This window comes from Phalangium opilio, unplaced genomic scaffold, assembly GCF_054372755.1.
Source record: "Phalangium opilio isolate 3A_F unplaced genomic scaffold, DU_Popi_V2 ptg000088l_1, whole genome shotgun sequence".
In the NCBI taxonomy this organism is placed as follows: domain Eukaryota; kingdom Metazoa; phylum Arthropoda; class Arachnida; order Opiliones; family Phalangiidae; genus Phalangium; species Phalangium opilio.
The window spans coordinates 1,071,155-1,087,890 of record NW_028324193.1 but is presented as its reverse complement, the minus strand read 5'-3'; the positions used below and the strand labels follow the sequence as shown (position 1 = coordinate 1,087,890).

At 39.9% G+C, this 16,736-nt stretch overlaps 62 non-coding genes across 62 annotated transcripts; all 62 read right to left on the bottom strand.

Moving 5' to 3' along the window:
- Positions 1-187: 187 nt before the first annotated feature.
- On the bottom strand, positions 188-260 carry TRNAR-ACG (transfer RNA arginine (anticodon ACG)). Its single transcript has one exon. It is a non-coding gene; the product is annotated as a tRNA-Arg (tRNA).
- A 91-nt stretch (positions 261-351) lies between these two features.
- Positions 352-424, bottom strand: TRNAR-UCG (transfer RNA arginine (anticodon UCG)). The gene has a single exon. It is a non-coding gene; the product is annotated as a tRNA-Arg (tRNA).
- Positions 425-837: 413 nt separating this feature from the next.
- On the bottom strand, positions 838-910 carry TRNAR-ACG (transfer RNA arginine (anticodon ACG)). Its single transcript has one exon. It is a non-coding gene; the product is annotated as a tRNA-Arg (tRNA).
- A 91-nt stretch (positions 911-1,001) lies between these two features.
- On the bottom strand, positions 1,002-1,074 carry TRNAR-UCG (transfer RNA arginine (anticodon UCG)). Its single transcript has one exon. It is a non-coding gene; the product is annotated as a tRNA-Arg (tRNA).
- Positions 1,075-1,487: 413 nt separating this feature from the next.
- On the bottom strand, positions 1,488-1,560 carry TRNAR-ACG (transfer RNA arginine (anticodon ACG)). The gene has a single exon. It is a non-coding gene; the product is annotated as a tRNA-Arg (tRNA).
- A 255-nt stretch (positions 1,561-1,815) lies between these two features.
- TRNAR-ACG (transfer RNA arginine (anticodon ACG)) lies at positions 1,816-1,888 on the bottom strand. Its single transcript has one exon. It is a non-coding gene; the product is annotated as a tRNA-Arg (tRNA).
- A 254-nt stretch (positions 1,889-2,142) lies between these two features.
- On the bottom strand, positions 2,143-2,215 carry TRNAR-ACG (transfer RNA arginine (anticodon ACG)). The gene has a single exon. It is a non-coding gene; the product is annotated as a tRNA-Arg (tRNA).
- Positions 2,216-2,470: 255 nt separating this feature from the next.
- On the bottom strand, positions 2,471-2,543 carry TRNAR-ACG (transfer RNA arginine (anticodon ACG)). Its single transcript has one exon. It is a non-coding gene; the product is annotated as a tRNA-Arg (tRNA).
- A 91-nt stretch (positions 2,544-2,634) lies between these two features.
- TRNAR-ACG (transfer RNA arginine (anticodon ACG)) lies at positions 2,635-2,707 on the bottom strand. The gene has a single exon. It is a non-coding gene; the product is annotated as a tRNA-Arg (tRNA).
- A 583-nt stretch (positions 2,708-3,290) lies between these two features.
- Positions 3,291-3,363, bottom strand: TRNAR-ACG (transfer RNA arginine (anticodon ACG)). Its single transcript has one exon. It is a non-coding gene; the product is annotated as a tRNA-Arg (tRNA).
- Positions 3,364-3,454: 91 nt separating this feature from the next.
- On the bottom strand, positions 3,455-3,527 carry TRNAR-UCG (transfer RNA arginine (anticodon UCG)). Its single transcript has one exon. It is a non-coding gene; the product is annotated as a tRNA-Arg (tRNA).
- Positions 3,528-3,940: 413 nt separating this feature from the next.
- TRNAR-ACG (transfer RNA arginine (anticodon ACG)) lies at positions 3,941-4,013 on the bottom strand. The gene has a single exon. It is a non-coding gene; the product is annotated as a tRNA-Arg (tRNA).
- Positions 4,014-4,104: 91 nt separating this feature from the next.
- TRNAR-UCG (transfer RNA arginine (anticodon UCG)) lies at positions 4,105-4,177 on the bottom strand. The gene has a single exon. It is a non-coding gene; the product is annotated as a tRNA-Arg (tRNA).
- A 577-nt stretch (positions 4,178-4,754) lies between these two features.
- Positions 4,755-4,827, bottom strand: TRNAR-ACG (transfer RNA arginine (anticodon ACG)). The gene has a single exon. It is a non-coding gene; the product is annotated as a tRNA-Arg (tRNA).
- A 255-nt stretch (positions 4,828-5,082) lies between these two features.
- Positions 5,083-5,155, bottom strand: TRNAR-ACG (transfer RNA arginine (anticodon ACG)). The gene has a single exon. It is a non-coding gene; the product is annotated as a tRNA-Arg (tRNA).
- Positions 5,156-5,246: 91 nt separating this feature from the next.
- TRNAR-ACG (transfer RNA arginine (anticodon ACG)) lies at positions 5,247-5,319 on the bottom strand. The gene has a single exon. It is a non-coding gene; the product is annotated as a tRNA-Arg (tRNA).
- Positions 5,320-5,410: 91 nt separating this feature from the next.
- Positions 5,411-5,483, bottom strand: TRNAR-ACG (transfer RNA arginine (anticodon ACG)). The gene has a single exon. It is a non-coding gene; the product is annotated as a tRNA-Arg (tRNA).
- Positions 5,484-5,738: 255 nt separating this feature from the next.
- TRNAR-ACG (transfer RNA arginine (anticodon ACG)) lies at positions 5,739-5,811 on the bottom strand. Its single transcript has one exon. It is a non-coding gene; the product is annotated as a tRNA-Arg (tRNA).
- Positions 5,812-6,066: 255 nt separating this feature from the next.
- On the bottom strand, positions 6,067-6,139 carry TRNAR-ACG (transfer RNA arginine (anticodon ACG)). The gene has a single exon. It is a non-coding gene; the product is annotated as a tRNA-Arg (tRNA).
- A 248-nt stretch (positions 6,140-6,387) lies between these two features.
- Positions 6,388-6,460, bottom strand: TRNAR-ACG (transfer RNA arginine (anticodon ACG)). Its single transcript has one exon. It is a non-coding gene; the product is annotated as a tRNA-Arg (tRNA).
- A 250-nt stretch (positions 6,461-6,710) lies between these two features.
- On the bottom strand, positions 6,711-6,783 carry TRNAR-ACG (transfer RNA arginine (anticodon ACG)). The gene has a single exon. It is a non-coding gene; the product is annotated as a tRNA-Arg (tRNA).
- Positions 6,784-6,874: 91 nt separating this feature from the next.
- On the bottom strand, positions 6,875-6,947 carry TRNAR-UCG (transfer RNA arginine (anticodon UCG)). The gene has a single exon. It is a non-coding gene; the product is annotated as a tRNA-Arg (tRNA).
- Positions 6,948-7,032: 85 nt separating this feature from the next.
- Positions 7,033-7,105, bottom strand: TRNAR-ACG (transfer RNA arginine (anticodon ACG)). Its single transcript has one exon. It is a non-coding gene; the product is annotated as a tRNA-Arg (tRNA).
- Positions 7,106-7,524: 419 nt separating this feature from the next.
- On the bottom strand, positions 7,525-7,597 carry TRNAR-ACG (transfer RNA arginine (anticodon ACG)). The gene has a single exon. It is a non-coding gene; the product is annotated as a tRNA-Arg (tRNA).
- A 578-nt stretch (positions 7,598-8,175) lies between these two features.
- TRNAR-ACG (transfer RNA arginine (anticodon ACG)) lies at positions 8,176-8,248 on the bottom strand. Its single transcript has one exon. It is a non-coding gene; the product is annotated as a tRNA-Arg (tRNA).
- A 91-nt stretch (positions 8,249-8,339) lies between these two features.
- On the bottom strand, positions 8,340-8,412 carry TRNAR-UCG (transfer RNA arginine (anticodon UCG)). Its single transcript has one exon. It is a non-coding gene; the product is annotated as a tRNA-Arg (tRNA).
- Positions 8,413-8,497: 85 nt separating this feature from the next.
- TRNAR-ACG (transfer RNA arginine (anticodon ACG)) lies at positions 8,498-8,570 on the bottom strand. Its single transcript has one exon. It is a non-coding gene; the product is annotated as a tRNA-Arg (tRNA).
- A 91-nt stretch (positions 8,571-8,661) lies between these two features.
- TRNAR-ACG (transfer RNA arginine (anticodon ACG)) lies at positions 8,662-8,734 on the bottom strand. The gene has a single exon. It is a non-coding gene; the product is annotated as a tRNA-Arg (tRNA).
- A 91-nt stretch (positions 8,735-8,825) lies between these two features.
- TRNAR-ACG (transfer RNA arginine (anticodon ACG)) lies at positions 8,826-8,898 on the bottom strand. Its single transcript has one exon. It is a non-coding gene; the product is annotated as a tRNA-Arg (tRNA).
- A 419-nt stretch (positions 8,899-9,317) lies between these two features.
- TRNAR-UCG (transfer RNA arginine (anticodon UCG)) lies at positions 9,318-9,390 on the bottom strand. Its single transcript has one exon. It is a non-coding gene; the product is annotated as a tRNA-Arg (tRNA).
- Positions 9,391-9,474: 84 nt separating this feature from the next.
- On the bottom strand, positions 9,475-9,547 carry TRNAR-ACG (transfer RNA arginine (anticodon ACG)). Its single transcript has one exon. It is a non-coding gene; the product is annotated as a tRNA-Arg (tRNA).
- A 91-nt stretch (positions 9,548-9,638) lies between these two features.
- Positions 9,639-9,711, bottom strand: TRNAR-UCG (transfer RNA arginine (anticodon UCG)). Its single transcript has one exon. It is a non-coding gene; the product is annotated as a tRNA-Arg (tRNA).
- An 86-nt stretch (positions 9,712-9,797) lies between these two features.
- On the bottom strand, positions 9,798-9,870 carry TRNAR-ACG (transfer RNA arginine (anticodon ACG)). The gene has a single exon. It is a non-coding gene; the product is annotated as a tRNA-Arg (tRNA).
- A 91-nt stretch (positions 9,871-9,961) lies between these two features.
- TRNAR-UCG (transfer RNA arginine (anticodon UCG)) lies at positions 9,962-10,034 on the bottom strand. Its single transcript has one exon. It is a non-coding gene; the product is annotated as a tRNA-Arg (tRNA).
- Positions 10,035-10,119: 85 nt separating this feature from the next.
- TRNAR-ACG (transfer RNA arginine (anticodon ACG)) lies at positions 10,120-10,192 on the bottom strand. Its single transcript has one exon. It is a non-coding gene; the product is annotated as a tRNA-Arg (tRNA).
- A 255-nt stretch (positions 10,193-10,447) lies between these two features.
- On the bottom strand, positions 10,448-10,520 carry TRNAR-ACG (transfer RNA arginine (anticodon ACG)). The gene has a single exon. It is a non-coding gene; the product is annotated as a tRNA-Arg (tRNA).
- A 255-nt stretch (positions 10,521-10,775) lies between these two features.
- On the bottom strand, positions 10,776-10,848 carry TRNAR-UCG (transfer RNA arginine (anticodon UCG)). The gene has a single exon. It is a non-coding gene; the product is annotated as a tRNA-Arg (tRNA).
- Positions 10,849-10,934: 86 nt separating this feature from the next.
- TRNAR-ACG (transfer RNA arginine (anticodon ACG)) lies at positions 10,935-11,007 on the bottom strand. The gene has a single exon. It is a non-coding gene; the product is annotated as a tRNA-Arg (tRNA).
- A 91-nt stretch (positions 11,008-11,098) lies between these two features.
- Positions 11,099-11,171, bottom strand: TRNAR-UCG (transfer RNA arginine (anticodon UCG)). Its single transcript has one exon. It is a non-coding gene; the product is annotated as a tRNA-Arg (tRNA).
- Positions 11,172-11,257: 86 nt separating this feature from the next.
- On the bottom strand, positions 11,258-11,330 carry TRNAR-ACG (transfer RNA arginine (anticodon ACG)). The gene has a single exon. It is a non-coding gene; the product is annotated as a tRNA-Arg (tRNA).
- Positions 11,331-11,421: 91 nt separating this feature from the next.
- TRNAR-UCG (transfer RNA arginine (anticodon UCG)) lies at positions 11,422-11,494 on the bottom strand. The gene has a single exon. It is a non-coding gene; the product is annotated as a tRNA-Arg (tRNA).
- An 85-nt stretch (positions 11,495-11,579) lies between these two features.
- TRNAR-ACG (transfer RNA arginine (anticodon ACG)) lies at positions 11,580-11,652 on the bottom strand. Its single transcript has one exon. It is a non-coding gene; the product is annotated as a tRNA-Arg (tRNA).
- Positions 11,653-11,907: 255 nt separating this feature from the next.
- Positions 11,908-11,980, bottom strand: TRNAR-ACG (transfer RNA arginine (anticodon ACG)). Its single transcript has one exon. It is a non-coding gene; the product is annotated as a tRNA-Arg (tRNA).
- A 255-nt stretch (positions 11,981-12,235) lies between these two features.
- On the bottom strand, positions 12,236-12,308 carry TRNAR-UCG (transfer RNA arginine (anticodon UCG)). The gene has a single exon. It is a non-coding gene; the product is annotated as a tRNA-Arg (tRNA).
- Positions 12,309-12,394: 86 nt separating this feature from the next.
- Positions 12,395-12,467, bottom strand: TRNAR-ACG (transfer RNA arginine (anticodon ACG)). The gene has a single exon. It is a non-coding gene; the product is annotated as a tRNA-Arg (tRNA).
- A 78-nt stretch (positions 12,468-12,545) lies between these two features.
- Positions 12,546-12,618, bottom strand: TRNAR-UCG (transfer RNA arginine (anticodon UCG)). Its single transcript has one exon. It is a non-coding gene; the product is annotated as a tRNA-Arg (tRNA).
- An 85-nt stretch (positions 12,619-12,703) lies between these two features.
- On the bottom strand, positions 12,704-12,776 carry TRNAR-ACG (transfer RNA arginine (anticodon ACG)). The gene has a single exon. It is a non-coding gene; the product is annotated as a tRNA-Arg (tRNA).
- A 91-nt stretch (positions 12,777-12,867) lies between these two features.
- On the bottom strand, positions 12,868-12,940 carry TRNAR-ACG (transfer RNA arginine (anticodon ACG)). Its single transcript has one exon. It is a non-coding gene; the product is annotated as a tRNA-Arg (tRNA).
- Positions 12,941-13,188: 248 nt separating this feature from the next.
- Positions 13,189-13,261, bottom strand: TRNAR-ACG (transfer RNA arginine (anticodon ACG)). The gene has a single exon. It is a non-coding gene; the product is annotated as a tRNA-Arg (tRNA).
- A 250-nt stretch (positions 13,262-13,511) lies between these two features.
- On the bottom strand, positions 13,512-13,584 carry TRNAR-ACG (transfer RNA arginine (anticodon ACG)). Its single transcript has one exon. It is a non-coding gene; the product is annotated as a tRNA-Arg (tRNA).
- A 91-nt stretch (positions 13,585-13,675) lies between these two features.
- On the bottom strand, positions 13,676-13,748 carry TRNAR-UCG (transfer RNA arginine (anticodon UCG)). Its single transcript has one exon. It is a non-coding gene; the product is annotated as a tRNA-Arg (tRNA).
- Positions 13,749-13,833: 85 nt separating this feature from the next.
- On the bottom strand, positions 13,834-13,906 carry TRNAR-ACG (transfer RNA arginine (anticodon ACG)). Its single transcript has one exon. It is a non-coding gene; the product is annotated as a tRNA-Arg (tRNA).
- Positions 13,907-14,325: 419 nt separating this feature from the next.
- TRNAR-ACG (transfer RNA arginine (anticodon ACG)) lies at positions 14,326-14,398 on the bottom strand. Its single transcript has one exon. It is a non-coding gene; the product is annotated as a tRNA-Arg (tRNA).
- A 578-nt stretch (positions 14,399-14,976) lies between these two features.
- On the bottom strand, positions 14,977-15,049 carry TRNAR-ACG (transfer RNA arginine (anticodon ACG)). The gene has a single exon. It is a non-coding gene; the product is annotated as a tRNA-Arg (tRNA).
- A 91-nt stretch (positions 15,050-15,140) lies between these two features.
- Positions 15,141-15,213, bottom strand: TRNAR-UCG (transfer RNA arginine (anticodon UCG)). The gene has a single exon. It is a non-coding gene; the product is annotated as a tRNA-Arg (tRNA).
- Positions 15,214-15,298: 85 nt separating this feature from the next.
- On the bottom strand, positions 15,299-15,371 carry TRNAR-ACG (transfer RNA arginine (anticodon ACG)). The gene has a single exon. It is a non-coding gene; the product is annotated as a tRNA-Arg (tRNA).
- A 91-nt stretch (positions 15,372-15,462) lies between these two features.
- TRNAR-ACG (transfer RNA arginine (anticodon ACG)) lies at positions 15,463-15,535 on the bottom strand. Its single transcript has one exon. It is a non-coding gene; the product is annotated as a tRNA-Arg (tRNA).
- Positions 15,536-15,626: 91 nt separating this feature from the next.
- Positions 15,627-15,699, bottom strand: TRNAR-ACG (transfer RNA arginine (anticodon ACG)). Its single transcript has one exon. It is a non-coding gene; the product is annotated as a tRNA-Arg (tRNA).
- Positions 15,700-15,954: 255 nt separating this feature from the next.
- Positions 15,955-16,027, bottom strand: TRNAR-UCG (transfer RNA arginine (anticodon UCG)). Its single transcript has one exon. It is a non-coding gene; the product is annotated as a tRNA-Arg (tRNA).
- Positions 16,028-16,113: 86 nt separating this feature from the next.
- TRNAR-ACG (transfer RNA arginine (anticodon ACG)) lies at positions 16,114-16,186 on the bottom strand. Its single transcript has one exon. It is a non-coding gene; the product is annotated as a tRNA-Arg (tRNA).
- A 91-nt stretch (positions 16,187-16,277) lies between these two features.
- TRNAR-UCG (transfer RNA arginine (anticodon UCG)) lies at positions 16,278-16,350 on the bottom strand. The gene has a single exon. It is a non-coding gene; the product is annotated as a tRNA-Arg (tRNA).
- Positions 16,351-16,436: 86 nt separating this feature from the next.
- Positions 16,437-16,509, bottom strand: TRNAR-ACG (transfer RNA arginine (anticodon ACG)). Its single transcript has one exon. It is a non-coding gene; the product is annotated as a tRNA-Arg (tRNA).
- Positions 16,510-16,736: the final 227 nt, after the last annotated feature.

The following is a 16,736-nucleotide window of genomic DNA, read 5'->3' as shown; positions in this document are numbered from 1 at the left end:
ACTCTAATAAACAGCTTTAAATGGTAATACCGAGCTTGCCACGACTCGAACCTGCAATCTTCTGCTTCGAAGGCAGACGCGTTATCCATTACGCCACAAGCCCTTGCTTTGTATTATAAATAAATTTCCAAAGATTGTATTTATGCATTCTTTATGACGCATAAAAGATCTTTTACGAAAATAAAAAAGAGCTTGCCAGGACTCGAATCTGGAATCTTCTGCTCCGTAGGCAGACGCGTTATCCATTGCGCCACAAGCCCGTTAGAGTTTGATCAAAATGATATTGAACCATTGAAATATTATAAATTTCCCTTCCGTTATACTCTAATAATCATCTTTAAATGGTAATACCGAGCTTGCCAGGACTCGAACCTGGAATCTTCTGCTTCGAAGGCAGACGCGTTATCCATTAAGCCACAAGCCCTTGCTTCGTATTATAAATAAAATTTCCAAACATTGTATTTATGCATTCTTTATGACGTATAAAAGATATTTTACGAAAACAAAAAAGAGCTTGCCAGGAATCGAACCTTCAATCTTCTGCTCCGTAGGCAGACGCGTTATCCATTGCGCCACAAGCCCGTTAGAGTTTGATCAAAATGATATTGAAGCATTGAAATATTATAAATTTCCCTTCCGTTATACTCTAATAATCATCTTTAAATGTTAATACCCAGCTTGCCAGGACTCGAACCTGGACTCTTATGCTCCGTAGGCAGACGCGTTATCAATTGCACCACAAGCCCGTTATAGGTTGATCAAAATGATATTGAAGCATTAAAATATTATAAATTTCCCTTCCGTTATACTCTAATAATCATCTTTAAATGTTAATACCGAGTTTGCCAGGACTCGAACCTGGACTCTTATGCTCCGTAGGCAGACGCGTTATCCATTGCGCCACAAGCCCGTTAGAGTTTGATCAAAATGATATCGAAGCATTGAAATATTATAAATTTCCCTTCCGTTATACTCTAATAATCATCTTTAAATGGTAATACCGAGCTTGCCAGGACTCGAACCTGGAAGCTTCTGCTTCGAAGGCAGACGCGTTATCCATTAAGCCACAAGCCCTTGCTTCGTATTATAAATAAAATTTCCAAACATTGTATTTATGCATTCTTTATGACGTATAAAAGATATTTTACGAAAACAAAAAAGAGCTTGCCAGGAATCGAACCTTCAATCTTCTGCTCCGTAGGCAGACGCGTTATCCATTGCGCCACAAGCCCGTTAGAGTTTGATCAAAATGATATTGAAGCATTGAAATATTATAAATTTCCCTTCCGTTATACTCTAATAATCATCTTTAAATGTTAATACCCAGCTTGCCAGGACTCGAACCTGGACTCTTATGCTCCGTAGGCAGACGCGTTATCAATTGCACCACAAGCCCGTTAGAGGTTGATCAAAATGATATTGAAGCATTAAAATATTATAAATTTCCCTTCCGTTATACTCTAATAATCATCTTTAAATGTTAATACCGAGTTTGCCAGGACTCGAACCTGAAATCTTCTGCTCCGTAGGCAGACGCGTTATCCATTGCGCCACAAGCCCGTTAGAGATTGATCAAAATGCTATTGAAGCATTGCAATATTATAAATTTCCCTTCCGTTATACTCTAATAATCATCTTTAAATGGTAATACCGAGCTATCCAGGACACGAACCTGGAATCTTCTGCTCCGTAGGCAGACGCGTTATCCATCGCGCCACTAGACCGTTATAGGTTGATCAAAATGCTATTGAAGCCTTGCAATATTATAAATTTCCCTTCCGTTATACTCTAATAATCATCTTTAAATGTTAATACCGCGCTTGCCAGGACTCGAACCTGGACTCTTATGCTCCGTAGGCAGACGCGTTATCCATTGCGCCACAAGCCCGTTAGAGGTTGATCAAAATGATATTGAAGCATTAAAATATTATAAATTTCCCTTCCGTTATACTCTAATAATCAGCTTTAAATGGTAATACCGAGCTTGCCAGGACTCGAACCTGGAATCTTCTGCTCCGTAGGGAGCCGCGTATCCATTGCGCCACAAGCCCGTTAGAGGTTGATCAAAATGCTATTGAAGCATTGCAATATTATAAATTTCCCTTCCGTTATACTCTAATAATCATCTTTAAATGTTAATACCGAGCTTGCCAGGACTCGAACCTGGAATCTTCTGCTCCGTAGGCAGACGCGCTATCCATTGCGCCACAAGCCCGTTAGAGGTTGATCAAAATGCTATTGAAGCATTGCAATATTATAAATTTCCCTTCCGTTATACTCTAATAATCATCTTTAAATGGTAATACCGAGCTATCCAGGACTCGAACCTGGAATCTTCTGCTCCGTAGGCAGACGCGTTATCCATCGCGCCACAAGCCCGTTATAGGTTGATCAAAATGCTATTGAAGCATTGCAATATTATAAATTTCCCTTCCGTTATACTCTAATAATCATCTTTAAATGTTAATACCGAGCTTGCCAGGACTCGAACCTGGAATCTTATGCTCCGTAGGCAGACGCGTTACCCATTGCGCCACAAGCCCGTTAGAGGTTGATCAAAATGATATTGAAGCATTAAAATATTATAAATTTCCCTTCCGTTATACTCTAATAATCAGCTTTAAATGGTTATACCGAGCTTGCCAGGACTCGAACCTGGAATCTTCTGCTCCGTAGGCAGACGCGTTATCCATTGCGCCACAAGCCCGTTAGAGGTTGATCAAAATGCTATTGAAGCATTGCAATATTATAAATTTCCCTTCCGTTATACTCTAATAATCATCTTTAAATCGTAATACCTAGCTATCCAGGACTCGAACCTGGAATCTTCCGCTCCGTAGGCAGACGCGTTATCCATCGCGCCACAAGCCCGTTATAGGTTGATCAAAATGCTATTGAAGCATTGCAATATTATAAATTTCCCTTCTGTTATACTCTAATAATCATCTTTAAATGTTAATACCGAGCTTACCAGGACTCGAACCTGGAATCTACTGCTCCGTAGGCAGACGCGTTATCCATTGCACCACAAGCCCGTTAGAGGTTGATCAAAATGCTATTGAAGCATTGCAATATTATAAATTTCCCTTCCGTTATACTCTAATAATCATCTTTAAATGGTAATACCGAGCTATCCAGGACTCGAACCTGGAATCTTCTGCTCCGTAGGCAGACGCGTTATCCATCGCGCCACAAGCCCGTTATAGGTTGATCAAAATGCTATTGAAGCATTGCAATATTATAAATTTCCCTTCCGTTATACTCTAATAATCATCTTTAAATGTTAATACCGAGCTTGCCAGGACTCGAACCTGGAATCTTATGCTCCGTAGGCAGACGCGTTATCCATTGCGCCACAAGCCCGTTAGGGGTTGATCAAAATGATATCGAAGCATTGAAATATTATAAATTTCCCTTCCGTTATACTCTAATAAACAGCTTTAAATGGTAATACCGAGCTTGCCAGGACTCGAACCTGGAATCTTCTGCTTCGAAGGCAGACGCGTTATCCATTAAGCCACAAGCCCTTGCTTCGTATTATAAATAAAATTTCCAAACATTGTATTTATGCATTCTTTATGACGTATAAAAGATATTTTACGAAAACAAAAAAGAGCTTGCCAGGAATCGAACCTTCAATCTTCTGCTCCGTAGGCAGACGCGTTATCCATTGCGCCACAAGCCCGTTAGAGTTTGATCAAAATGATATTGAAGCATTGAAATATTATAAATTTCCCTTCCGTTATACTCTAATAATCATCTTTAAATGTTAATACCCAGCTTGCCAGGACTCGAACCTGGACTCTTATGCTCCGTAGGCAGACGCGTTATCAATTGCACCACAAGCCCGTTAGAGGTTGATCAAAATGATATTGAAGCATTAAAATATTATAAATTTCCCTTCCGTTATAATCTAATAATCATCTTTAAATGTTAATACCGAGTTTGCCAGGACTCGAACCTGGACTCTTATGCTCCGTAGGCAGACGCGTTATCCATTGCGCCACAAGCCCGTTAGAGTTTGATCAAAATGATATCGAAGCATTGAAATATTATAAATTTCCCTTCCGTTATACTCTAATAATCATCTTTAAATGGTAATACCGAGCTTGCCAGGACTCGAACCTGGAAGCTTCTGCTTCGAAGGCAGACGCGTTATCCATTAAGCCACAAGCCCTTGCTTCGTATTATAAATAAAATTTCCAAACATTGTATTTATGCATTCTTTATGACGTATAAAAGATATTTTACGAAAACAAAAAAGAGCTTGCCAGGAATCGAACCTTCAATCTTCTGCTCCGTAGGCAGACGCGTTATCCATTGCGCCACAAGCCCGTTAGAGTTTGATCAAAATGATATTGAAGCATTGAAATATTATAAATTTCCCTTCCGTTATACTCTAATAATCATCTTTAAATGTTAATACCCAGCTTGCCAGGACTCGAACCTGGACTCTTATGCTCCGTAGGCAGACGCGTTATCCATTGCGCCACAAGCCCGTTAGAGGTTGATCAAAATGATATTGAAGCATTAAAATATTATAAATTTCCCTTCCGTTATACTCTAATAATCAGCTTTAAATGGTAATACCGAGCTTGCCAGGACTCGAACCTGGAATCTTCTGCTCCGTAGGGAGCCGCGTTATCCATTGCGCCACAAGCCCGTTAGAGGTTGATCAAAATGCTATTGAAGCATTGCAATATTATAAATTTCCCTTCCGTTATACTCTAATAATCATCTTTAAATGTTAATACCGAGCTTGCCAGGACTCGAACCTGGAATCTTCTGCTCCGTAGGCAGACGCGCTATCCATTGCGCCACAAGCCCGTTAGAGGTTGATCAAAATGCTATTGAAGCATTGCAATATTATAAATTTCCCTTCCGTTATACTCTAATAATCATCTTTAAATGGTAATACCGAGCTATCCAGGACTCGAACCTGGAATCTTCTGCTCCGTAGGCAGACGCGTTATCCATCGCGCCACAAGCCCGTTATAGGTTGATCAAAATGCTATTGAAGCATTGCAATATTATAAATTTCCCTTCCGTTATACTCTAATAATCATCTTTAAATGTTAATACCGAGCTTGCCAGGACTCGAACCTGGAATCTTATGCTCCGTAGGCAGACGCGTTACCCATTGCGCCACAAGCCCGTTAGAGGTTGATCAAAATGATATTGAAGCATTAAAATATTATAAATTTCCCTTCCGTTATACTCTAATAATCAGCTTTAAATGGTTATACCGAGCTTGCCAGGACTCGAACCTGGAATCTCCTGCTCCGTAGGCAGACGCGTTATCCATTGCGCCACAAGCCCGTTAGAGGTTGATCAAAATGCTATTGAAGCATTGCAATATTATAAATTTCCCTTCCGTTATACTCTAATAATCATCTTTAAATGTTAATACCGAGCTTGCCAGGACTCGAACCTGGAATCTTCTGCTCCGTAGGCAGACGCGTTATCCATTGCGCCACAAGCCCGTTAGAGGTTGATCAAAATGCTATTGAAGCATTGCAATATTATAAATTTCCCTTCCGTTATACTCTTATAATCATCTTTAAATCGTAATACCTAGCTATCCAGGACTCGAACCTGGAATCTTCCGCTCCGTAGGCAGACGCGTTATCCATCGCGCCACAAGCCCGTTATAGGTTGATCAAAATGCTATTGAAGCATTGCAATATTATAAATTTCCCTTCTGTTATACTCTAATAATCATCTTTAAATGTTAATACCGAGCTTACCAGGACTCGAACCTGGAATCTTCTGCTCCGTAGGCAGACGCGTTATCCATTGCGCCACAAGCCCGTTAGAGGTTGATCAAAATGCTATTGAAGCATTGCAATATTATAAATTTCCCTTCCGTTATACTCTAATAATCATCTTTAAATGGTAATACCGAGCTATCCAGGACTCGAACCTGGAATCTTCTGCTCCGTAGGCAGACGCGTTATCCATCGCGCCACAAGCCCGTTATAGGTTGATCAAAATGCTATTGAAGCATTGCAATATTATAAATTTCCCTTCCGTTATACTCTAATAATCATCTTTAAATGTTAATACCGAGCTTGCCAGGACTCGAACCTGGAATCTTATGCTCCGTAGGCAGACGCGTTATCCATTGCGCCACAAGCCCGTTAGAGGGTGATCAAAATGATATCGAAGCATTGAAATATTATAAATTTCCCTTCCGTTATACTCTAATAAACAGCTTTAAATGGTAATACCGAGCTTGCCACGACTCGAACCTGCAATCTTCTGCTTCGAAGGCAGACGCGTTATCCATTACGCCACAAGCCCTTGCTTTGTATTATAAATAAATTTCCAAAGATTGTATTTATGCATTCTTTATGACGCATAAAAGATCTTTTACGAAAATAAAAAAGAGCTTGCCAGGACTCGAACCTGGAATCTTCTGCTCCGTAGGCAGACGCGTTATCCATTGCGCCACAAGCCCGTTAGAGTTTGATCAAAATGATATTGATGCATTGAAATATTATAAATTTCCCTTCCGTTATACTCTAATAATCATCTTTAAATGGTAATACCGAGCTTGCCAGGACTCGAACCTGGAATCTTCTGCTTCGAAGGCAGGCGCGTTATCCATTACGAAACAAGCCCTTGCTTCGTATTATAAATAAAATTTCCAAACATTGTATTTATGCATTCTTTATGACGCATAAAAGATCTTTTGCGAAAATATTAAAAGAGCTTGCCAGGACTCGAACCTGGAATCTTCTGCTCCGTAGGCAGACGCGTTATCCATTGCGCCACAAGCCCGTTAGATTTTGATCAAAATGATATTGAAGCATTGAAATATTATAAATTTCCCTTCCGTTATACTTTAATAATCATCTTTAAATGGTAATACCGAGCTTGCCAGGACTCGAACCTGGAAGCTTCTGCTTCGAAGGCAGACGCGTTATCCATTAAGCCACAAGCCCTTGCTTCGTATTATAAATAAAATTTCCAAACATTGTATTTATGCATTCTTTATGACGCATAAAAGATATTTTACGAAAACAAAAAAGAGCTTGCCAGGAATCGAACCTGGAATCTTCTGCTCCGTAGGCAGACGCGTTATCCATTGCGACACAAGCCCGTTAGAGTTTGATCAAAATGATATTGAAGCATTGAAATATTATAAATTTCCCTTCCGTTATACTCTAATAATCAGCTTTAAATGTTAATACCGCGCTTGCCAGGACTCGAACCTGGACTCTTATGCTCCGTAGGCGGACGCGTTATCCATTGCGCCACAAGCCCGTTAGAGGTTGATCAAAATGATATTGAAGCATTAAAATATTATAAATTTCCCTTCCGTTATACTCTAATAATCAGCTTTAAATGGTAATACCGAGCTTGCCAGGACTCGAACCTGGAATCTTCTGCTCCGTGGGTTGACGCGTTATCCATTGCGCCACAAGCCCGTTAGAGGTGGATCAAAATGCTATTGAAGCATTGCAATATTATAAATCTCCCTTCCGTTATACTCTAATAATCATCTTTAAATGTTAATACCGAGCTTGCCAGGACTCGAACCTGGAATCTTCTGCTCCGTAGGCAGACGCGTTATCCATTGCGCCACAAGCCCGTTACAGGTTGATCAAAATGCTATTGAAGCATTGCAATATTATAAATTTCCCTTCCGTTATACTCTAATAATCATCTTTAAATGTTAATACCGAGCTTGCCAGGACTCGAACCTGGAATCTTATGCTCCGTGGGTTGACGCGTTATCCATCGCGCCACTAGCCCGTTATAGGTTGATCAAAATGCTATTGAAGCCTTGCAATATTATAAATTTCCCTTCCGTTATACTCTAATAATCAGCTTTAAATGGTAATACCGAGCTAGCCACGACTCGAACCTGGAATCTTCTGCTCCGTAGGCAGACGCGTTATCCATTGCGCCACAAGCCCGTTAGAGTTTGATCAAAATGATATTGAAGCATTGAAATATTATAAATTTCCCTTCCGTTATACTCTAATAATCATCTTTAAATGGTAATACCGAGCTTGCCAGGACTCGAACCTGGAATCTTCTGCTTCGAAGGCAGGCGCGTTATCCATTACGAAACAAGCCCTTGCTTCGTATTATAAATAAAATTTCCAAACATTGTATTTATGCATTCTTTATGACGCATAAAAGATCTTTTGCGAAAATATTAAAAGAGCTTGCCAGGACTCGAACCTGGAATCTTCTGCTCCGTAGGCAGTCGCGTTATCCATTGCGCCACAAGCCCGTTAGATTTTGATCAAAATGATATTGAAGCATTGAAATATTATAAATTTCCCTTCCGTTATACTTTAAAAATCATCTTTAAATGGTAATACCGAGCTTGCCAGGACTCGAACCTGGAAGCTTCTGCTTCGAAGGCAGACGCGTTATCCATTAAGCCACAAGCCCTTGCTTCGTATTCTAAATAAAATTTCCAAACATTGTATTTATGCATTCTTTATGACGCATAAAAGATATTTTACGAAAACAAAAAAGAGCTTGCCAGGAATCGAACCTGGAATCTTCTGCTCCGTAGGCAGACGCGTTATCCATTGCGCCACAAGCCCGTTAGAGGTTGATCAAAATGCTATTGAAGCATTGCAATATTATAAATTTCCCTTCCGTTATACTCTAATAATCATCTTTAAATGTTAATACCGAGCTTGCCAGGACTCGAACCTGGAATCTTCTGCTCCGTAGGCAGACGCGTTATCCATTGCGCCACAAGCCCGTTAGAGGTTGATCAAAATGCTATTGAAGCATTGCAATATTATAAATTTCCCTTCCGTTATACTCTAATAATCATCTTTAAATGTTAATACCGAGCTTGCCAGGACTCGAACCTGGAATCTTCTGCTCCGTAGGCAGACGCGTTATCCATTGCGCCACAAGCCCGTTAGAGGTTGATCAAAATGCTATTGAAGCATTGCAATATTATAAATTTCCCTTCCGTTATACTCTAATAATCATCTTTAAATGGTAATACCGAGCTATCCAGGACTCGAACCTGGAATCTTCTGCTCCGTAGGCAGACGCGTTATCCATCGCGCCACAAGCCCGTTATAGGTTGATCAAAATGCTATTGAAGCATTGCAATATTATAAATTTCCCTTCCGTTATACTCTAATAATCATCTTTAAATGTTAATACCGAGCTTGCCAGGACTCGAACCTGGAATCTTATGCTCCGTGGGTTGACGCGTTATCCATCGCGCCACTAGCCCGTTATAGGTTGATCAAAATGCTATTGAAGCCTTGCAATATTATAAATTTCCCTTCCGTTATACTCTAATAATCAGCTTTAAATGGTAATACCGAGCTAGCCACGACTCGAACCTGGAATCTTCTGCTTCGAAGGCAGACGCGTTATCCATTACGCCACAAGCCCTTGCTTTGTATTATAAATAAATTTCCAAAGATTGTATTTATGCATTCTATATGACGCATAAAAGATCTTTTACGAAAATAAAAAAGAGCTTGCCAGGACTCGAACCTGGAATCTTCTGCTCCGTAGGCAGACGCGTTATCCATTGCGCCACAAGCCCGTTAGAGTTTGATCAAAATGATATTGAAGCATTGAAATATTATAAATTTCCCTTCCGTTATACTCTAATAATCATCTATAAATGGTAATACCGAGCTTGCCAGGACTCGAACCTGGAATCTTCTGCTTCGAAGGCAGGCGCGTTATCCATTACGCCACAAGCCCTTGCTTCGTATTATAAATAAAATTTCCAAACATTGTATTTATGCATTCTTTATGACGCATAAAAGATCTTTTACGAAAATATTAAAAGAGCTTGCCAGGACTCGAACCTGGAATCTTCTGCTCCGTAGGCAGACGCGTTATCCATTGCGCCACAAGCCCGTTAGAGTTTGATCAAAATGATATTGAAGCATTGAAATATTACAAATTTCCCTTCCGTTATACTTTAATAATCATCTTTAAATGGTAATACCGAGCTTGCCAGGACTCGAACCTGGAAGCTTCTGCTTCGAAGGCAGACGCGTTATCCATTAAGCCACAAGCCCTTGCTTCGTATTATAAATAAAATTTCCAAACATTGTATTTATGCATTCTTTATGACGCATAAAAGATATTTTACGAAAATAAAAAAGAGCTTGCCAGGAATCGAACCTGGAATCTTCTGCTCCGTAGGCAGACGCGTTATCCATTGCGCCACAAGCCCGTTAGAGTTTGATCAAAATGATATTGAAGCATTGAAATATTATAAATTTCCCTTCCGTTATACTCTAATAATCATCTTTAAATGTTAATACCGCGCTTGCCAGGACTCGAACCTGGACTCTTATGCTCCGTAGGCAGACGCGTTATCCATTGCCCCACAAGCCCGTTAGAGGTTGATCAAAATGATATTGAAGCATTAAAATATTATAAATTTCCCTTCCGTTATACTCTAATAATCAGCTTTAAATGGTAATACCGAGCTTGCCAGGACTCGAACCTGGAATCTTCTGCTCCGTAGGCAGCCGCGTTATCCATTGCGCCACAAGCCCGTTAAAGGTTGATCAAAATGCTATTGAAGCATTGAAATATTATAAATTTCCCTTCCGTTATACTCTAATAATCATCTTTAGATGTTAATACCGAGCTTGCCAGGACTCGAACCTGGACTCTTATGCTCCGTAGGCAGACGCGTTATCCATTGCCCCACAAGCCCGTTAGAGGTTGATCAAAATGATATTGAAGCATTAAAATATTATAAATTTCCCTTCCGTTATACTCTAATAATCAGCTTTAAATGGTAATACCGAGCTTGCCAGGACTCGAACCTGGAATCTTCTGCTTCGAAGGCAGGCGCGTTATCCATTACGCCACAAGCCCTTGCTTCGTATTATAAATAAAATTTCCAAACATTGTATTTATGCATTCTTTATGACGCATAAAAGATCTTTTACGAAAATATTAAAAGAGCGTGCCAGGACTCGAACCTGGAATCTTCTGCTCCGTAGGCAGACGCGTTATCCATTGCGCCACAAGCCCGTTAGAGTTTGATCAAAATGATATTGAAGCATTGAAATATTATAAATTTCCCTTCCGTTATACTCTAATAATCATCTATAAATGGTAATACCGAGCTTGCCAGGACTCGAACCTGGAATCTTCTGCTTCGAAGGCAGGCGCGTTATCCATTACGCCACAAGCCCTTGCTTCGTATTATAAATAAAATTTCCAAACATTGTATTTATGCATTCTTTATGACGCATAAAAGATCTTTTACGAAAATATTAAAAGAGCTTGCCAGGACTCGAACCTGGAATCTTCTGCTCCGTAGGCAGACGCGTTATCCATTGCGCCACAAGCCCGTTAGAGTTTGATCAAAATGATATTGAAGCATTGAAATATTACAAATTTCCCTTCCGTTATACTTTAATAATCATCTTTAAATGGTAATACCGAGCTTGCCAGGACTCGAACCTGGAAGCTTCTGCTTCGAAGGCAGACGCGTTATCCATTAAGCCACAAGCCCTTGCTTCGTATTATAAATAAAATTTCCAAACATTGTATTTATGCATTCTTTATGACGCATAAAAGATATTTTACGAAAATAAAAAAGAGCTTGCCAGGAATCGAACCTGGAATCTTCTGCTCCGTAGGCAGACGCGTTATCCATTGCGCCACAAGCCCGTTAGAGTTTGATCAAAATGATATTGAAGCATTGAAATATTATAAATTTCCCTTCCGTTATACTCTAATAATCATCTTTAAATGTTAATACCGCGCTTGCCAGGACTCGAACCTGGACTCTTATGCTCCGTAGGCAGACGCGTTATCCATTGCCCCACAAGCCCGTTAGAGGTTGATCAAAATGATATTGAAGCATTAAAATATTATAAATTTCCCTTCCGTTATACTCTAATAATCAGCTTTAAATGGTAATACCGAGCTTGCCAGGACTCGAACCTGGAATCTTCTGCTCCGTAGGCAGCCGCGTTATCCATTGCGCCACAAGCCCGTTAAAGGTTGATCAAAATGCTATTGAAGCATTGAAATATTATAAATTTCCCTTCCGTTATACTCTAATAATCATCTTTAGATGTTAATACCGAGCTTGCCAGGACTCGAACCTGGACTCTTATGCTCCGTAGGCAGACGCGTTATCCATTGCCCCACAAGCCCGTTAGAGGTTGATCAAAATGATATTGAAGCATTAAAATATTATAAATTTCCCTTCCGTTATACTCTAATAATCAGCTTTAAATGGTAATACCGAGCTTGCCAGGACTCGAACCTGGAATCTTCTGCTTCGAAGGCAGGCGCGTTATCCATTACGCCACAAGCCCTTGCTTCGTATTATAAATAAAATTTCCAAACATTGTATTTATGCATTCTTTATGACGCATAAAAGATCTTTTACGAAAATATTAAAAGAGCGTGCCAGGACTCGAACCTGGAATCTTCTGCTCCGTAGGCAGACGCGTTATCCATTGCGCCACAAGCCCGTTAGAGTTTGATCAAAATGATATTGAAGCATTGAAATATTACAAATTTCCCTTCCGTTATACTTTAATAATCAATACCGAGCTTGCCAGGACTCGAACCTGGAAGCTTCTGCTTCGAAGGCAGACGCGTTATCCATTAAGCCACAAGCCCTTGCTTCGTATTATAAATAAAATTTCCAAACATTGTATTTATGCATTCTTTATGACGCATAAAAGATATTTTACGAAAATAAAAAAGAGCTTGCCAGGAATCGAACCTGGAATCTTCTGCTCCGTAGGCAGACGCGTTATCCATTGCGCCACAAGCCCGTTAGAGTTTGATCAAAATGATATTGAAGCATTGCAATATTATAAATTTCCCTTCCGTTATACTCTAATAATCATCTTTAAATGTTAATACCGAGCTTGCCAGGACTCGAACCTGGAATCTTATGCTCCGTAGGCAGACGCGTTATCCATTGCGCCACAAGCCCGTTAGAGGTTGATCAAAATGATATCGAAGCATTGAAATATTATAAATTTCCCTTCCGTTATACTCTAATAAACAGCTTTAAATGGTAATACCGAGCTTGCCACGACTCGAACCTGCAATCTTCTGCTTCGAAGGCAGACGCGTTATCCATTACGCCACAAGCCCTTGCTTTGTATTATAAATAAATTTCCAAAGATTGTATTTATGCATTCTTTATGACGCATAAAAGATCTTTTACGAAAATAAAAAAGAGCTTGCCAGGACTCGAACCTGGAATCTTCTGCTCCGTAGGCAGACGCGTTATCCATTGCGCCACAAGCCCGTTAGAGTTTGATCAAAATGATATTGATGCATTGAAATATTATAAATTTCCCTTCCGTTATACTCTAATAATCATCTTTAAATGGTAATACCGAGCTTGCCAGGACTCGAACCTGGAATCTTCTGCTTCGAAGGCAGGCGCGTTATCCATTACGAAACAAGCCCTTGCTTCGTATTATAAATAAAATTTCCAAACATTGTATTTATGCATTCTTTATGACGCATAAAAGATCTTTTGCGAAAATATTAAAAGAGCTTGCCAGGACTCGAACCTGGAATCTTCTGCTCCGTAGGCAGACGCGTTATCCATTGCGCCACAAGCCCGTTAGATTTTGATCAAAATGATATTGAAGCATTGAAATATTATAAATTTCCCTTCCGTTATACTTTAATAATCATCTTTAAATGGTAATACCGAGCTTGCCAGGACTCGAACCTGGAAGCTTCTGCTTCGAAGGCAGACGCGTTATCCATTAAGCCACAAGCCCTTGCTTCGTATTATAAATAAAATTTCCAAACATTGTATTTATGCATTCTTTATGACGCATAAAAGATATTTTACGAAAACAAAAAAGAGCTTGCCAGGAATCGAACCTGGAATCTTCTGCTCCGTAGGCAGACGCGTTATCCATTGCGACACAAGCCCGTTAGAGTTTGATCAAAATGATATTGAAGCATTGAAATATTATAAATTTCCCTTCCGTTATACTCTAATAATCAGCTTTAAATGTTAATACCGCGCTTGCCAGGACTCGAACCTGGACTCTTATGCTCCGTAGGCGGACGCGTTATCCATTGCGCCACAAGCCCGTTAGAGGTTGATCAAAATGATATTGAAGCATTAAAATATTATAAATTTCCCTTCCGTTATACTCTAATAATCAGCTTTAAATGGTAATACCGAGCTTGCCAGGACTCGAACCTGGAATCTTCTGCTCCGTGGGTTGACGCGTTATCCATTGCGCCACAAGCCCGTTAGAGGTGGATCAAAATGCTATTGAAGCATTGCAATATTATAAATCTCCCTTCCGTTATACTCTAATAATCATCTTTAAATGTTAATACCGAGCTTGCCAGGACTCGAACCTGGAATCTTCTGCTCCGTAGGCAGACGCGTTATCCATTGCGCCACAAGCCCGTTACAGGTTGATCAAAATGCTATTGAAGCATTGCAATATTATAAATTTCCCTTCCGTTATACTCTAATAATCATCTTTAAATGTTAATACCGAGCTTGCCAGGACTCGAACCTGGAATCTTATGCTCCGTGGGTTGACGCGTTATCCATCGCGCCACTAGCCCGTTATAGGTTGATCAAAATGCTATTGAAGCCTTGCAATATTATAAATTTCCCTTCCGTTATACTCTAATAATCAGCTTTAAATGGTAATACCGAGCTAGCCACGACTCGAACCTGGAATCTTCTGCTCCGTAGGCAGACGCGTTATCCATTGCGCCACAAGCCCGTTAGAGTTTGATCAAAATGATATTGAAGCATTGAAATATTATAAATTTCCCTTCCGTTATACTCTAATAATCATCTTTAAATGGTAATACCGAGCTTGCCAGGACTCGAACCTGGAATCTTCTGCTTCGAAGGCAGGCGCGTTATCCATTACGAAACAAGCCCTTGCTTCGTATTATAAATAAAATTTCCAAACATTGTATTTATGCATTCTTTATGACGCATAAAAGATCTTTTGCGAAAATATTAAAAGAGCTTGCCAGGACTCGAACCTGGAATCTTCTGCTCCGTAGGCAGACGCGTTATCCATTGCGCCACAAGCCCGTTAGATTTTGATCAAAATGATATTGAAGCATTGAAATATTATAAATTTCCCTTCCGTTATACTTTAAAAATCATCTTTAAATGGTAATACCGAGCTTGCCAGGACTCGAACCTGGAAGCTTCTGCTTCGAAGGCAGACGCGTTATCCATTAAGCCACAAGCCCTTGCTTCGTATTCTAAATAAAATTTCCAAACATTGTATTTATGCATTCTTTATGACGCATAAAAGATATTTTACGAAAACAAAAAAGAGCTTGCCAGGAATCGAACCTGGAATCTTCTGCTCCGTAGGCAGACGCGTTATCCATTGCGCCACAAGCCCGTTAGAGGTTGATCAAAATGCTATTGAAGCATTGCAATATTATAAATTTCCCTTCCGTTATACTCTAATAATCATCTTTAAATGTTAATACCGAGCTTGCCAGGACTCGAACCTGGAATCTTCTGCTCCGTAGGCAGACGCGTTATCCATTGCGCCACAAGCCCGTTAGAGGTTGATCAAAATGCTATTGAAGCATTGCAATATTATAAATTTCCCTTCCGTTATACTCTAATAATCATCTTTAAATGTTAATACCGAGCTTGCCAGGACTCGAACCTGGAATCTTCTGCTCCGTAGGCAGACGCGTTATCCATTGCGCCACAAGCCCGTTAGAGGTTGATCAAAATGCTATTGAAGCATTGCAATATTATAAATTTCCCTTCCGTTATACTCTAATAATCATCTTTAAATGGTAATACCGAGCTATCCAGGACTCGAACCTGGAATCTTCTGCTCCGTAGGCAGACGCGTTATCCATCGCGCCACAAGCCCGTTAGAGTTTGATCAAAATGATATTGAAGCATTGAAATATTATAAATTTCCCTTCCGTTATACTCTAATAATCATCTATAAATGGTAATACCGAGCTTGCCAGGACTCGAACCTGGAATCTTCTGCTTCGAAGGCAGGCGCGTTATCCATTACGCCACAAGCCCTTGCTTCGTATTATAAATAAAATTTCCAAACATTGTATTTATGCATTCTTTATGACGCATAAAAGATCTTTTACGAAAATATTAAAAGAGCTTGCCAGGACTCGAACCTGGAATCTTCTGCTCCGTAGGCAGACGCGTTATCCATTGCGCCACAAGCCCGTTAGAGTTTGATCAAAATGATATTGAAGCATTGAAATATTACAAATTTCCCTTCCGTTATACTTTAATAATCATCTTTAAATGGTAATACCGAGCTTGCCAGGACTCGAACCTGGAAGCTTCTGCTTCGAAGGCAGACGCGTTATCCATTAAGCCACAAGCCCTTGCTTCGTATTATAAATAAAATTTCCAAACATTGTATTTATGCATTCTTTATGACGCATAAAAGATCTTTTACGAAAATATTAAAAGAGCTTGCCAGGAATCGAACCTGGAATCTTCTGCTCCGTAGGCAGACGCGTTATCCATTGCGCCACAAGCCCGTTAGAGTTTGATCAAAATGATATTGAAGCATTGAAATATTATAAATTTCCCTTCCGTTATACTCTAATAATCATCTTTAAATGTTAATACCGCGCTTGCCAGGACTCGAACCTGGACTCTTATGCTCCGTAGGCAGACGCGTTATCCATTGCCCCACAAGCCCGTTAGAGGTTGATCAAAATGATATTGAAGCATTAAAATATTATAAATTTCCCTTCCGTTATAC